Raw genomic sequence first — 17,297 nt, 5'->3', positions numbered from 1 at the left:
TGTTCATCTCACCAGTGGAGCAACGAGATCGAGTAGCGCTCGATAATACATCACGACTCTGTGACTTGTGAGACTTTCACCGGATCACGACCCAGCGGTGCCTGTGATATGTTTTGCACTGCTCCTTTTCTTCTTTTCAATCGATAAGCTAGCTGGCACAATGCTGTGCCAATTATTTGCTTCACTTGATTGAAAATTTATTTTTGTCAGCATTTTTCGCTCTGTATAATTGATCAAGCTTTACATTTTATTGGTATAGCAGGAGTGAAAATATCGCAAGATCCTTTGATGGAGATGAGTGATTAAAATCCATAAGATAAATTTTGTTGGATATTTCGAGGGGATTTAACGATTTGTTGGCACGCACACAATTCATTACTAATGACCGAAACGGTCTAAATTTAGAAATTTGGAGATGAGATAAAAAAATTCGATCGTCAGGAGGTGAGAGCAAAGGGTCGTGAAAAAGAGTGCCAAATCAAGATTTTTAACCATTTTCAATTAAAATGCTACTAGTTGTGGAGGGATGAAATGATGCATTTTAAATCCCTGGTAGACAATGGATAACCTTTAATTAGTCTTTTAGAAAACCGAACATGCACCAGCGATAATTTCCATTGTTGACACAGGGGGAAAACTCTAATGGAGCTTTCGCTTCTGTCATTAAAACCGACTAACTGTCACACACCCCTACGTCAGGGGATGCGTAATGGTGTGTGTGTATGCTAATTGGGAAAAATTTTCGCGAGCCTTTTTGCCTTTGACGCGTTGCTTAATTGGCTTCATTTGTACGTATAATAAAGACAGATTTTTCTTTGTTGTCGCGAAAGCCCAGGTGGAAAATTGATTTTGTAATTAACGAGTGCTTGATTATTTCGGTCGACTGCACAGATACGCAATAAACGCAAACTGCGCATTAAATAGGATATGCGCCTGAAATCCCAAATTTACCGATAGGGATTTGCGGCGGGACGCAAGCACGCACTCACGCACGCCATAAAGAACGGCGATCGCGCGAAATATATGAGTTATTGTGTCAATGCGAGAGGAATGGAAACAGCCGACTCGCGAGTGTACGTAGCTGTAAAAACGTGGGAAAACCGCGTGATTAGATTGATTGTTCTCGCGCGCGAAAGGCTATTTTTTGCGCTCCGTCGTGCGTTTGCTTACGGAGAAGGAAAATAACAGAGAGCGAGCAGCGGTCCAGCAATTCGGCGAGGGCCTATTATTCGCTCAAATCAAGCCTGCACCGCCCCGGCCGTGCCGGACGAGACGGACGCGGCAGCACAGTTAAACCACTAATTGCGCAAAAATGGTTATTGCTGCACGCGCAGCGCACAGTACCGGATTCCGTGCAGTGCAAACACTCTTTTTGCACAAAAATAATGACACGGCGGCTCAAAATGGGAGCGTCTGTTTTTGTCAATTCCAGCAAGGTTCACGGCACCAGCTTTCGAACGGATTTTTACTGCGGACTATCTCCCTGGGGGAATCAATTCAAAAATGAGGTTGAAATTGAACCATCCAAAGCATCCAGAAAGGAAAACGGTCATTTAATAATACTAATTTTCTGTTATTCACAAAAAATGCTCTGTTCGCATTTTTTGGTAAATGCTTCTTTTTGCTCAAGAACAGAGTTGCTGAAAATAAGGGTTCCGCTTTGCTAGATATTTAAGACGAGTTGAAGCAAAATGTCTTTTCATCAAATTGGCGCCGCTGACAGTGCTTCAGATGTAATTAATAAGATCTTGAATAAACGTTTTTGTCAAATCCGGTGCTGCGCGCACGTCTCTCATTAATTCACTTAATTACATTTTATCAAGCGTCTCACTTTGAATCTAGTTGTCGATTAGGAAATTAATGATCCGACGGAAGCGTTGACTCGCACCTATAACGCAATTCGGTGCCTAAGGAAATGCCTGTTTCTGCGTCATTTTATTTTCTGAGCAGCTCGCGCTTGTGCTAATTTCGTTCCTGTAGCCGTCACCCGGTGCCTTTTGAATCGTACGACGTCGTTTTGATTGGCTCGATCCTGCCCCTAAGACTTCTCGTCGTAATATTGAGCATTCAGCCGCGACTTTCATCTCAGGTGTATGATTAAGCACGTCGCTTCAAAGGATATGTTTTTTTTTGTTATTGCAAACATTTTCTCATTACGCCTAGATTTTAATTTAAGTCTTAATTATGCGAGGTGCTTTCATCGAAATATTCCAAGTTCTCCTCGCCTTATCACAATATTATGCCCTATACCCAGCAAGTTTCCTCTTGCTGTCTTCGGCGCGGTCTAGAAAATAAATCATGTCAAATATATATTTAAATTAGCTCTTCTGTGACGCAAAACTTTTCCATTTAGGGCACGCAGGATCGGAAAAAGCGCAAGGACGGCAGAAAACGTCAGACAAATTCGCTGGTGTGCTGGGCATATTGCCAGTGCGACACACATGGCAGCTTGCTCCCTGACGAGAGCACAATACAATATATCAACTACAAAGCAGCTACCGCTTAAAAAACCGCTGCAGACCCATTAAAGCAACGAGCTATGGGTGACTGCTTTCAAGCAAGATGTGCATGCGCGCAGAAGACTAAAGTGACACGAATTTTTATCAAAGTTAAAGTTGTGCGCTTGCTAATGAGCTGGTTAGTGAATGTTGTTTTAGCAAGGAAACAAATTTATTGTTAGTAAATAAACAAATGAATGAAAAATGTAAAGTGACAACATTCAAAGCCTTGGGTTTGAAACTGATGCTGGAGCCTCGGATGCTTTTGTTTACATCCGTCATGACGCTGCTATCTAACTCTAAAATTAAACCTGCTCAAAATGTTGTTCTAAGTTCGCTGCTCCTCTGAATCTGTCGCAGTGTTTTGCGAAATTCTAGCCCACTTTGCAGTGTGTTGTCATCTGATAGCGAGTTTTGGGCACAAGATGGCTCGCATCCCACACGAGAATACTCTGATATGCTTAATTCGCCTGCTGTGGGAAATGGCACTTTCCGCTCACACAATGCACGCTGCGAGAGTTGGTAAGCAAGCGAGAGCATATAGGTTCTGGTTGTTGCATAAGAAGCCTTGCAGATCGAATAAAACCGCGGCATCCATTCAGCTAGCACACAAAGCAGCTCCATTCTCGGTTTCGTGCATATATATGTATCTGCACAGGTGTCTCAATTGCTCCAGATCAGCCGCGCAATGAAAACGCAATTCGCCGCGCGCAGAGCCTGCTCTAATGAATTTTGGACTTTCCATTGCAAATTAATGTGGCTTAGCACGAAATTTCATCCTCGCTCCAGGTGCCTCGCTGGAAATGATGACTCGATTCGCCTTTTTCTGTCACGACGCGTTCAAATTGTAGTACTTAATATTATTTTTTCTCCTCTGGTGCATTCGGCAGGATAACTCGACTGTATTCTCACAGGCTCAAGCCAAAACAAAGGTCTGCTCGTAATAAATTCCAGCGGCGAACCTTGAAAAATAGAGACACACACGCACTGTTTCATGCGACTGTACGCAGAACTGCTTCTATTCAGATGCTAAAATTGCTCTTTTGTAAATTCTTGCTGAAAAATGGCTGCCACGTCGTGAAATGTAGTCTGTTGCACAATATGATTATCTCATCCTGCTAAATGGTCAAAGAGGAGTAATACGTAACCTCATAATTATGCTTCCAGAGTTTATATATCAAAATGGTGTTTTTTTTGTGTATCTTGAATTGGGAAGAAATCAAAATCAGACCATTTTTAGTTAAATAATTAACTCCCAGGATAAATCTCAACTCGTTTTTTCAATTTAAAAGTTTAAATACTTGGTGAAAGATAAATCTCTTTTTTTTGCGATAGTTGTGGCTACCGACGAAAAACCCCAATTTGGCTGGACAGGTGCGAAAAAAAGTTAACAGGGGTGGCCGGTGTGCACAATGGTGGGCAAGGGCCGAAAAGTGTCAGCAGCAGTCGGCGAAAATGATTTCCACGCGGCTTACGCACAAAGGGCGCAATTTTTGCACTTCTATCAATCAGCGCCCCCCTAGAGGGCCCTTTACAATCCCATTTCTGGTGCGGCGGGTGGGTGGGTCACGACAGCTTGAGCGGACGCCCGGCCAAATGCGGGCCACAATCAAACACGCCGTCAGGTATGTTTTTCTCTCTATTTCTATATAGTCCGGCGATTAGCAGGCGAATCATGCGTCCACTTCCTGAGCGCCCAATAAGGCGGTCGCGCGTAATTGACCGCGACTAGGGGTCACTGATCTTGAACTTCTTTCCAATAATTCCTTTGACTGAGCGCCCAAATTAATTAATTAACTGTAATGCGCACGAAAAGGTCCAAAAGCGGCAGCACGTGACCAACAAAAAATACAGTTAATTTTTTATTGCACATCGCTGGAGTGATTTTAAAGTGCGCACCGGCCGGAAGTTGCATTATCATCGCACTCGTTTGCTCGAATAAATCGCAGATTAATTCATGTTGTATTGTCTTGAAATATTAATTGTTAGTTCTGCAAAAGATTTTAATTGAGGGAGGAAAACAAAAGTTATAATTAAATTAATTAACGCGTCGTACGTTAAAAACTGTTTTAGATAAAATTTAAATATCATCCCGGTGAGAGCAGCATTTTCCAAAGTATGGAATTTGTTGCAAAATTGATAGCGATTTTTTTTTTTCAAAAAGAGATGCACCAATTTTTTTTTAATTTTTTGTTGGCATTTGCTAAATCAAGCACAATAGTTCTGACAGGTCGGTCCTTTTGGTGTCTTTATTTCGTGCCCTTCATGGCCCACAGACCTGCATCCAGTGTAACCAAATTATCACCTACTTGTCAAATAATCCAATTATCAGCAGCCAAGCCTGAAAGAAGCGGCGGAGGAAGTGTGTATGGTAATACTTAGTGTGCCCCTTTTAACCGCTGAAGCATCCTCCGCTCTGCTGCGTGTTAGCAACTGCTGTAATAGCGACGGATCGACGCATCTTTTCTATTTTGGTTGTTATATCGCATCGCAAACAAAGCACGGCTTTCTCTTCCGATCGATATACATAATTACCATTATAGAGAGAAGCGGAAATGTAAATTCGGGAAAGGAAGAAGAGAAGATTTAACAATGCAGCCAAACGAAAGTAAAAATGTTGTTCATTTTCTCCTCTGTCAAACTCATTTTTGCCAGCTGAGTCGATTCAATTTCTCTCTCTTTTTTGCAAACTGATAACTATCAATCTGCATAATGATGGGGCCAGAAGCATATTTCGATGTCTCGCAATCATCTTCAGGAAGTTAGCTAATTCAAATTCAAATGCAAACAGAATATTAAATAAAAAAATACTGATTCCAATTTATAGGATTAAATGTTTTAAATAAAAAAGAGCAACACGAAAGTATCAAAAGACTCAGATAAATAGATTTATTTAGTCTTGGTCTTGATAAAAGAACTATATTAGAAAAATGCAAACAATAGATTTGACTTAATCAGTTCCATGAAAATCGAAAGGAAACAGACCATGGAAATCAATCGAATTCTCCAGGTGTGACTCCGGACAAAATGCAACAAATTTGTGTCTATTTGTAAGCAGCACCTCGAATTTGCCACGAGCTAACGCTAACACCCTTTGCAACGTCATTTTGGCGTGTAACCACGAACAAATATTGGCCTCATCAATTCATCAGCCACGAGAGCACCTCTCAGCCCAAGTTTAATGAACGACACCTGCCACTTTAAGCGCTCGAATGAGTCAGTCCTTGACGAAAAAGGCTTCTCTGTGGCGGGCGTTCACATTGAATTGCGTATCCTTTTTAAACTCGGCACGTCGGCGCAGCCAGTGTGCCCGGCGTCGCCGCCGCCAGTTTGTCTCTGGCCGTTTGCAGATTTGTGCACATGCAAACAATAGGCCTAGTTAATGGCCAGTGGGGAACACGCGCGGAAATTACCAGCGTCGCCGTGCATCGTGGGAAATCTGCATTATGTGCCTGCTCGGCAGCGCCAATCTGCTGACAAAGAGCTTGATGGTCACTCCTGCAATATAGGTGCACAAAGCGGAACAAAGCTCTGTGTTTGTGCCTTTCAACTCTTCATTGCGGTATGGTGTTAGTGCGATCACACCGCTTTGTCTCAACCGATGATGAGTTGCGTTTAACTCCAGGCTTCACTTTATCCCTTAAATTTTTCTTTGCGACATGGACAGATAAAAATACTCTCAAAGTTTTTTCTCCGGCAGACAAAAGCAAATAATATATAACGCTTTCTCGGCGTCTCGCCACCCTTTGTTTCGATAGAGGACGCGCGCAAATTCATGAAAAAGGTTCTCCCCCTTCCTCTGCGGCCTCCACAAAATGCAAATGAGGGCAGGATTGAAGACACTACGACTATTTTTCACGATGTGCCGAGTCGTGCCGAGAATGAAACACCGGTCATTTTCCATGCACCCTTCGGACTCTGAAATAATGAACACAAATCTCGGCGCGCTTGGAATTTTAACAAAACCCCGATGCTTCTCATTTCCTGAGTTGCCCCCGCGGCTAAGCAGAAAAATAAACATTTACCGGCTTCCAGAAGATCAGACTTTCTCGTCAGACAATGCGGCTTGATTAATGCAAGCACGTGTGCCATTTTTGGTCCACGCACGGTCGGCGCGGTGGATGCTGCTCTCAGATTACGTAAAGCAGCGGGTCGTCTGGAGTTTGGCCACTTTCCCTCGTCTGCATTTACTGGTAGGTTTATTTTACAGCCGTCTGGACCTGCTGAGAGAGAAAAGCACCTGCGGCCGCGAGCTGATAAATGTCAAAATTCCACTCGCTATAATTGCAGGTGAGGCATCAGGAAGAGAACACTCCGTTCGGTTCAAATGGCACGGCACGCTAGGAGCGTCCAAGTTGCGAGATTATGAATGAAACTTCCAATTTTACGTCGCTTGAGGAACAAAAAGAATGGGGACGGGTGTAAGAAATTTTTCATTTTAGGCAAATAAGAAAGTTTCCTTTGACTTAATGGTCCATTAAATCGTCTCTCACTGAGAAAAAATATTTCTTTAATTTAGGAGATGAACAAGCGTTTACATTTCAAAAGACAGGAAAATTATTCTTTTAATTTACTAAAGTGCAGACTTTTCCCCCTCGAGAAACAACATATTTTATTCTGGTTAAATCTTTTGTCTTCGGACCTGTTTCTTATCAGTGCTTAGATTCGGCAACCCCGACCTGTGACCGCAAGCCTTTAAGCCAGCACGACTGGCGAAACCCTTGGAGCTGGCTTTCACCTATTGCTGTCTGCGCTGGAGCAGCAGTGAAATAATAAAAACAGCGCGTAGACAGTGAAAGAGCAATGTCTGGTATAGGGACGAGTACACGTGCATGCCCGACGGGGCGGCCAGGATTGTGTATGAAATTTTCAGTACCTGCCGACCGGCTTAGCGTCCAGATCTCTCGAGGCGGATTTGGGATCAGGTGCTGTTCGTATGATTATCGATGAAAGTGCGCTCTTCTCGCCGAAAGTGCGCCATCTCGGCAGACAGCTGAGTTTCAATTATGGCTCGGTTAGGCTGCTGTTATTGACGATATGACGGGCCGACCCGAAAAAGAGGCAAAAAGTTATCTCTTTGTATATACGGGCTGCTAAAATAGCTAGCGTTCGCTCGAGTCCACCAGAGTGAAAAGTGCTGCTTTTGATAATGTTTTGTGCTGGCGGCGGGATTATTGCCGCTGAAAGGAGTAATCCGGGTGTATCGCTCTCTTTTAAGCAAGGAGCTGCCTGCGTTTAATGAGAGAAATGACGCAACCGAAATTCTCTATTGTGCGCCGGTCGGGAATCGATCCCAGAGCCACGGCCAGTGGGTAGCTACGGTTACAGCGCAAAAATGCATTCTTCGTGTAGCTTTTCGCCTCAACGGCTTGGAAGGCTCGAAATGTTTGGGTCAATTCCTCGGTTTGCAATGTGCATGGCCGCAAAAACTGTAATTTCGGCGGCTGCAGAATGCTTTGCTCGATGAATCCCGCTGCCTTGTTTTCCACTATAGCAAATGACAAAAATAGAATTTTCGTGCTCATAAGGTTTCTGAAGGCGTCTTTGAGAAAATTTAGTGGTCTAAACAATCAACAACAAGAACAATGAAGGAGAAATTAGCATGGCAGTAAATTTCGTCACTTTGGGGCGGACTCTGGAAGGTGATTCCTGCGCTCCTAATAAATTCAGAAAGATGCAATCGAAGCGCGATTTATGAACAAAAGTGATTTTGCAATCGGCCGAATCATCTGCGCTCCCCTGGCGTGAAAATAATTATACAATCGCCACGCAGCCCATTTTCACGCTTTGAGATTTGATTTTATGCAGATTACAACTCCGCCCTATGGGATGACCCAAATGCGTCGACTGTGGATAATTGCATAAGGATGAGTTGCCCGGCAAAGCGCGATTACGCCGGAGATGTGCATCGCCGGCGGAAGCCAAACCACCGATTTTGTTATGAAACTCACCGCTTTTGCTCAACTTGGTGCCAAGAATGGAGACGCGCGTGGCTGCGGTGTGCGTGCACCAAGGGTGTTGGAGACATTCACACATTGTTCAAGTTTAAGTCTCTTTTGTCATTTCTAAAAGCTGTCAGAGATTGCAGAACTTTGGGGAACGGCTGACGTGCGGTTATTTAATTAATTATTTCGTATTAACTGCGGTGACATAGTTAAAATGTATTTTAATCCTTCATCTGGACAAATTTTATGACAAACTTGAGTTGGCAATTAATGTGCATTTTCATTTTTAATGTAAAAGGCTAATTATTCGGATTGTTTGTGTATTTGAAATTTTTACTCAATAATATTGCTTTGTGGGATTGCTGTGCTGTAAAAATCGAGCTTATGCAGAACTGCTTTTGTGCCAGCCACGAACTTTGCTTACACAGCAGCGAGCGGGATAAAATTTTACGAGCTGCTGCAGCAGAGCAGAGCACAGAAATCTGTTATGGGAAAAGTTTCAGCAAACAAAAATCTCTGCATGTGGGGTAATATTAAAATGGAGGTATGACTAAATTGCATTTTGCCATGCTGCTGGATAGAAAGCATCCAATCCGGACAAAAAGAATAAAATTTCAGCGAAAGCCACCAGGCGAATTCAGCTGTTAAATTCGATTTGCTGTTTGCAGAAAAGCCGCAGTTAATCCTGCAGCCGCTAAAAGCATCAGAGGTATGAAAACGGCTTATCTGGACACGGCGCAACAATAACCATGGACAAAAGCAACATGTTTGAAATGATAAATGAAAAATTTCCGTAACAGCTGGCCAATCAAACCGCTCGCCGGCACGCATTGCGGCTTGACCCAGAATTGCATTAAAGCCGCGTCTGGTGCGTGGGATCAGAGGTGCTTCTATCAGCAGTGATTCATCACAAACAGCATCTCAGAGACCGCTTTCCTGCAGCGTCACCGCGTGCAATATGGTGTGCTCCCTTTGAATCCCCGAGCGGCTCACGAACGAAAACACACCCCATACCCAAACATCATTATTTCTCTGCTTTTATTGCCGCACACAAACATCCTTTTTTCTGGGATGCGAGAAATGATCGAGTTTGGTATTTTGTGGCTGACAGAATCACAAATTATTTCCAGCAACAAAACCGGTGTAATTGCAGCTGCCTCAAAAATACACATTTTAGTGCAAATCGATTTCCGGCAGAGTGCCAGCTTTTTGGACGGAAGCATGTTGCTTTTATTTCGTTTCAACAGAAGCGTGTAAAATTTCACAGAATCTATTTCCGGCGTAACACGCGCGAATATTCGCGAGACAATTGATGAAAACGCGTCGAACAAGCGTGCCGATCGATTTTCGTCGCTTTTGCGAAACGTTTTGCGGAATCGAGCACTTTCGCATATAATATATATATATATATACCGCTCTGACGAGGGACGAAGCTTCACCGTTCATTAGCGCGGACTTCAATTAGGGTTCAACGAGAATTAATAATGCTCATTTGGATAATGCCACATGCCGATTACGAAAATTTAATCACATTTAAATTGAATTAATTTATAAACACATTCATCAATAATCTGCCTTTTAAATAATAAAATAAAAATAAATAAAATTGCTTTCAAAATAAAGAAATTGGATTTTCAGGGAAATACCTCCTGAATTATTTAATGCGTAATATTTCTGGGACAGAGGTTCTTTTTATAAAAAAAAACACTTTATCACAATTCTGTAGACCCCAACCTTCTATTTCTTTGCGCTTGCTCTTTTATCCATTTTTCAAAAAACCTCTAGCGGAATAGGATTATTTATTATTCGCACCTGACCGTCCCGGCGGTCAGTTCCGGGACTGGCATTTCTTACGCGTTACGTGTGCACGCTGGCTGGCTGGTGACGCCGAGAAGATAAAGGCGAAAACATGAGCGCATGAAATAAGGATGCCGTTGCTTTTTCGCCCTTACTGTACTTTCTGAATCATTCATATTCGAAAAGTAAGCGCTGGCGGGCACAAGCCGACGTCTTTGTGCGCGCCTGACACAATAAATGCATGCAGGGGTACTCCAAGGGCCTTATACACAGCGTGACGTCACTCGCGAGCAATTATTACTCGCATACAAAAAATATTTACAGCAGCTATAAGTGAGCACACACGCATTCACAGGGCTCGTCGGCGCGATGAATTATTTCCATGCTGTGGGAGACCGAATTCCCGGCCGGCTTTTTGTTCTCCGACCAACTTTTCTTCTCGTTTTATCGCTGATAGTGCACGTCCGGATTTCATTAGCGATTGTTCGCCACCTTTGAAAATGGAGATTAGGCACAGCCTTAATAAGTAGTAGCTTAGGGGCGTTTGCATCAGTAATTTGGAAAATTACTAATTTTGCTCTGCAAAAAAAATGTGCGCTTTAATGCGAGAACCGTTAAAGGGACTAAATTAAGTTATTTTACAGCTTCATTCCAATTAGAATTTGCACAGCGCTGCATTTTTTTAAGAAATTTAAAATGAAACTTAAAGTTTTCCACTGCATGTGTGTTTTCCACAGGCTTGGTGTTAATGTATACACTTGGAACATGATCTGCCTTCCTCGCACTGCTGATTTTCAAGGTTTCACAAGCCTATTGGATTCATTGGGAGCTGGCTTGATAATCGGTTCAACGAACCCATATTCAAAAACGAACAGAGCACCAGTGAATTCTGTGATTTTGCTCTTGTGCAGCTGCCAATTAAGTGGGTTAGGCAAGGATTTTTATCGATTTTATTCATGGTTGTGTGACAAATCATCTGCTGTGTAAGTTTTTTTAAGCAAATGGAGCAAAGCGATTTTTTTAAATATAAATCCAACAATGATGTATTTAATTTGGTTATTACATTAATAAAGAGCCAGTAATCTCTATGGGAATAAAGCTATGAAAGTTAAAATTTCCATTAATCATATCAAACACATCGCTTAGCTGCAAATTGGAATGAAATTAGTCTTGGGAATTACTTTCATGTCCCGTACCAATTTAAATTATTTCAATAATTCAATGAAAGTAGATAGATGTACTCAGGTGAGCCTAGTGATATTGTTTGAATGGATGAAGCCTAGCGGTTGCATAATACTGCAAAATTATAATGAATTGGCTTGACGCAACTGAATAAAAGCACGAAAGCTTTTTTTTCAATTTCAATGCCTCCTATCCACCGTTTATTTACCTAAAATAAAAAAAATCAGCAAGGGGCTTAGCTGCCTCGAACAAAAGGTGAGGTGAATATCACGCTTCAGAGGAAGCCGGCTTGACCGCACCTCCAAACAGTCCAAACCGGCGGTTAGGCTCGAGAAACGAAGGTAGCTTAAAGTTTACTGGAGTCTCGGCTTACCTTTGAATGGTGATCACAGTAATCCAAGGGGGAATTTCGGGGTCGGTGGTGGGTTGCACCAAAATTCACGAAAAAGCAAGCAAGACGATCGCGCTCGAGGGCCCTGTCGGCCGTCCAACGCTACACTACACACCTCTCTCGAGGTACCTGCTACGAGCAAAAGAACTTTGCTCACCTCCTTCCCCCACTTTCTTGCCTGACAACCTGAGAAGCTGGCAAGACAACACTGCGTTGCCTTCCCCGACCCTGCATTACGGACCGCTGCGCTCCCCTCGTTATTTCACCGCTCCACGCGCTGTATCGGCACCACCTCCAGCGGCTGCATTCCATGGGAACTCCTCTCCCGCGGTGTCTTGCATTAAATACAGGAAAACACACGCATCATTTGTTGATAAGTGAGACTAATTGTGACGTTCACTAGCGAGAGTTTGCTTTTAGTGGAAAAATTTAAGTTCTTTTTTAATTTGCTCTTAATAAAATAAATCCTCATGATTAAAAATAATATTTTATCGCTCACTGGTTGATTGGCGTCGATTTAATAAGAAATCATCAATTTGTAGGGATTTAATTTAAACTGGTTTTATTATGTTCTTTAGTTAATTTGTACATATTAATGCAAACTAATGGGCGTATTATTTTTTAATTAATCAATGATTTATTGGGAGATTTATTTTGATGCCCCTAGCAGCTTCAGCACCAGGCAATTCTCCCACTTTAATATTTATGCATTATCTTCAAACATTTTGAAAGATGTTTTAACTATAAAACAAATTTAATTTATTTATTTTAAAATAAAATCTTTCTTTTCCGCAACTCCAAAAGTTGTCAACTTTTCTCCATTTTTTATTTAATGTGAGGAAGATAAGCACTTCTTCCTCATTTAAATTACACTGCCAAGGAATAATTGTGCTATAAAATCTGCTGTCTCTTTTGTTGCGTCAGTACAAGACAAATCCCATCTTGAACGAAAATGTTTTCACTCAACGCAAAGAACATCTCTGCCCAGAGTAAATAACATGTTTTGCATAACAAACCAGCCCTATTTGAGTCCCTCTCTTTTCGCTGCGCAACAAAGTTCAAGTCTCTCCGTCTTGGGGAGATGAATAAAAAATAAAGTATATTCTCGCTAATGAAAAAATATATGCATAACAAAAAAGCAGGGTTTGCCTCAAAGACAAGCAGCAAAACCATATTAGCAACGAGCAGAATATTTCTAAGAAGCTCGCATACTCCAATTCAATCCATCTCTCTTTCTGCCATACTACCCTACATTTTCAATTTCGGGCACACACAAGCAGTCTATTGTGCTTCTGAGATGAATCTGTCGGCTGTGATGGTGCACACGCGGCCAGGACACGAGAGTGTGCCAGTAATGAGCCTCTAGTCGGTCCCAAAAGAGACGCAATTTTTACGCTCAGCCGCGCACACCGCTTGCATTTTTCCATCAGCGGCTTAAGGTTAAGGCCGTCTCTCCTGGTACAGTTAGATTAGAATGAATGCCCGTGGGCAAGGCGTCGCGCACCTCCGGAATCCGCAGGCCCGTGCTTCAAATAAGGACGCGACCTTTCCCGAAACGCCGCTTGCCATTGTCAGCTCGAATGGCGAGAGACTCATTCTAAATTTGCTCGGCCAGACCAAAAGGGTGTTGTTAACCATGTCTATATGTGTCACCGCTTCGACAAAATAATGACAGGCGCGGCTGAAAGGTGCTTCCTTTGGCTCAATCGAAATGGCAATGTTTTTTTTTCTTGATGGAAGTTCTCACGTAACGCAGATTTCAGCCCTTGCCTGTAATTTTGTCGAATGAATAATGAACAACAAAACTTTGAAGTTATAACTTTTCATGTTAGCAAGTCATTCCAGCTTAACAAATTTGTCGAATCTTTGTTTTAAAAGTAACGCTACAACAAATTTGGAAGCAAAAAGGCTCTTAGAATCGCCAGGAAAGCTCCCATTGAAAACTTCTGCATTGCAAACCACCCCAAACTGCGCTGGGCTTAGTGACAACGCACAGCCAAAAGCTTTCAAACTTGAACCATCAAAAGCAACAGTGATCCTCTCAGCTTTTTTGCACTCGGTTTTCGATGTGAAAAACTGAGCGGCGACGCGATGGCGGCCAACTGCGATTTGGCGATGAGCACATTTTCGCTGCGGGAGGCGCACAAGCCCTCCCAAAAATTGGAAATACTATTTGTTTTCCGCGCTATTGTGCCCGAGCTATATCTGACTTCGGAGATCCCTCTGACGGGCTCCTGTTGCCCCTGTCTCATTCATCACGCACGAAAAAGTGGCGGGAAAAGATAATGGCATCCGACCCAAGGGCACACACCTGCTTTAGCACCCCGTATGGGAGAGGGAGGGGATGCTGGTTTTTTTTCTTTTTCGGTGAGCATAACAAAAGCAGATTGAAAAGAGCGGAAAAACAACCTGCTGCATTCTTTTTTTACCTGTGAGAGGCACTCTCTACCCCCGTTTATTAAATCAAAATACGCTCGCGTCGCATTCCGTTTGCAACGCGCTCGGGATTAGATTAAAAAGTATAAAGTGCACTTTGATTTACTGCGCCGTTATGGAAATGTCAGTGTTACGCAACGGAAAATTGTTGCTTTTTGGCTTTAAATTGCTGCCTGGGAAACGTTCCTTGTCAAAATTGATAGTCGGAGGAATTCCGTGTTTGACCAAAGGGTAGGGGCCGAAGTGCCGCAGTTAAGTGTGTCGGTGGAGTGTTTTCGGGATCTTGAATAGACAAACACGCTCCAGGAAAATGTAAATTAGGACCACCAGCACGGAGGAAATTTAGTTTTAAACGTTGCATCATGGTTTCTCCCTTTGATACATGATAATCATTTTCTTAGGCACAAGCCAGCAATATAAATATTTGCCATTGCGTTTAAAAGAAAAAACGAAACACCACAATTTTTATAACGTTAAATACGAAAATTTCCCAGATAGTATGAAATTTTTTCCAATACTTTAGGGCCAGGAATTGAAAAATAATTCCAAAATTTAATGAAGTTATTAATAAAAACACAGACTGTATAGTTGTTTAAGTTACAAATTTATCTTTTTCCTTCCATTTCATTAATGAAACAGATATAATTAATATATATACAGTATATTATGAAACAAGCGATAACTATAAAAATGTAAGAAAACATGCACGACCCTTTTAGAGCTTTATACGATGGTAAAAAAATCGTCATGAAGTCATTTTTAAGGTGGGGGCCAGGCCAAGACGATGTCCTGTTGGATCGTTATCCTCTTGGCAGAGCAGAAGTCACTGCCGAAACTTCTTATATAATTTTAGGTACCATTTTCTTTTAAACAAGTCACATCCACAGATTGAACTTAAGAACATGGGAGAAAAAGTAAAAATTTCCATTTTTACTCATTTTCTATTACTTTTTATCTGCAATTTAATTGAAACGACGAGAAACTGGAACGTAATTTAATCTTTCTTTGAGCAAGTCTTTTTTTTCCGCCGTATTTTATCTCGGTTGGAGGGTTGATGGAAGTTTTAAGAACAAATAGTCATTATTTGTATCACTTGAGCGCAGCTCGATTGTCGGCAGAGCACACAGCGGATCTGGGGCTGGTATCACGTAATGAGCACAAAACAAACAACTCAAAAAAGAGGTGTTCCACTGACAGGGTTGCGCACACAGCAGTGAGAGAGAAACGGCGACGGCGCGTCTTCCTGGAACCCGCGCCGCTTCAGGATGAAAATCGACTCGGAAGCAGCCAGCCAGCCAGCAAAGCAGGCAAATTGAATTTACATTTGAAATCGCCGCTGACGCGAGGACGACACATTGGCAGGTTTATTTTATGTGTGTCCCGGTGCGCGAATGAGAGCGAGCGCTCCGGATGTAGTCTTGCCACTTGTGTGCCGGAGAACTCAGGCAAAATGCATTTTGTGTGTTAGAAGCTGTTAATTGAATCGCGCGAACGAGCCAATAAAGCAGACACCCTCGTGCTCACCTAATTCGCTTAATGTTTTATTCAACGTGCTGAATTATGCCTCGCAGGGACTTGATATTCAAATTTCTTGAATTCATTTACAAACAAGTGCGGCTTATAGAGAAAGAGTCAAATTATTTTTGAAGAAGGCATGTTTCAATGATGTAACCACCAGGTGGAAAATATAAATTTGACGGTGTTAGCGAGTTTTGGAGCAAAATCATCATAGAATATAACATTGAAACTATCGTAGAATCAGATTTAAACGACATTTTTCATTTAATCTAGAATGTGATAAAAAATAGACCCTATTTGAAAAGACAAATAACAAGCTATTGTTAATTGGAGTAATGGATATTGGCACACACGTAAAAATAATATGATTTTTTCATTTTTTTAATTATGTCTATTAATATGAAAAAACTTCTAAACACGAAATGATTTTTTTAATTTATCAGTGTTTTCGAAAAAGTCTCTCTGGGTTTTTTTATTTTTTGGCCGGGAATAACGATGGCTTTGAGATAATTATTAGCTAACGATTTACAGGTCATTTAATACTGTGTCGGCGTTTACTAAAACCGTTCTGATTGCAACCTAATATAGCAGTGCAACACTACCCATTATTTTCAGAGGAAAAACTGAAAATTAGAGAATAAATTTACATGACCTATTTCGTTTAAAAAAAGACCCATCGATCGAATCCTTCTTGTCTAAAATTTTCAAAACCAAAATTCTCTAATCTGTACAGAAAGATTTTTAAAACGAGTTTGAAAATTTTGGCAATGTGAAAAATAAATTTTTCATGGGGACCTGTTTTCATCGTTGAAAAACTAATTATTTCTTAATCCGCTGTATCCGCTTGATCTCGCACAATACAGTTAAAAACCCATATGAAACAGTCCTATTGAATTTGTCAACATTTCAGCTATTAAGCACATATCACGGCTTACTTATTTCATGTAGCTGTGTTTACAGTAAACCGCATCTCTTGTGTGTAATAATAATAACCCATTGCACGCCTTCGCTGGCGTGCATAACGGGTCTTATTCAGCGCTCTTTCCACACATACTTCGTCGCTGCGTTGGCAAATACCATAATTTCGTTCGAAATCCATAGAGGCACTATATTATGGACGGCTAACGAGAAAAGGCGTAGGCGGCCTGTGCACATGAGCCGGCCAAATGAGGAAGTGTCACCTGCTGGAAAACGAGGAAGCGAGTTTACTGCTATCAATTTTGGCTCCACTGCCTTAATTGTGCTGCTACCCGTTACGTTTTTCGAGCTGACGCGTGTGTATGAACAACTTGCTTGCAACGTGTGTACAAACCATGTGGCACGTGCTTCCCGAGCGAATTGAACGCCACGGGGTGACAGTATCAGCTGCGGATAGCGGTCGCGTGGACGCTAATTTGGCAAGCGCCTGCTCCCACTTTATGAGTTTTTTTAATCAATGCTGGAAAACGAGCAGAGCGCGTTCATGTTATAAATTTAGATTAAATTTAATAGGGAGAGCCTACCAAAATAATTGAAAAAAAAAAACGATGA

The 17,297-nt window shown here is 41.9% G+C and overlaps 1 protein-coding gene across 2 annotated transcripts in view; it reads right to left on the bottom strand.

Annotated features, from left to right (window-relative positions):
- Positions 1-11,954, bottom strand: part of uif (sushi, von Willebrand factor type A, EGF and pentraxin domain-containing protein uif) — a 51,755-nt gene extending 39,801 nt beyond the window's left edge. For both annotated transcript variants that reach the window (XM_065485933.1, XM_065485934.1), the window contains exon 1: positions 11,796-11,954. The gene's annotated coding sequence lies outside the window, so the exon portion shown is untranslated. The remainder of the gene's footprint in view (positions 1-11,795) is intronic.
- Between the last annotated feature and the right edge of the window lie 5,343 nt (positions 11,955-17,297).

Source organism: Cloeon dipterum, chromosome 3 (genome assembly GCF_949628265.1).
Source record: "Cloeon dipterum chromosome 3, ieCloDipt1.1, whole genome shotgun sequence".
Lineage (NCBI taxonomy): Eukaryota > Metazoa > Arthropoda > Insecta > Ephemeroptera > Baetidae > Cloeon > Cloeon dipterum.
The sequence above is the reverse complement of the archived record's forward strand: the minus strand, read 5'-3'. Positions and strand labels throughout refer to the sequence as shown.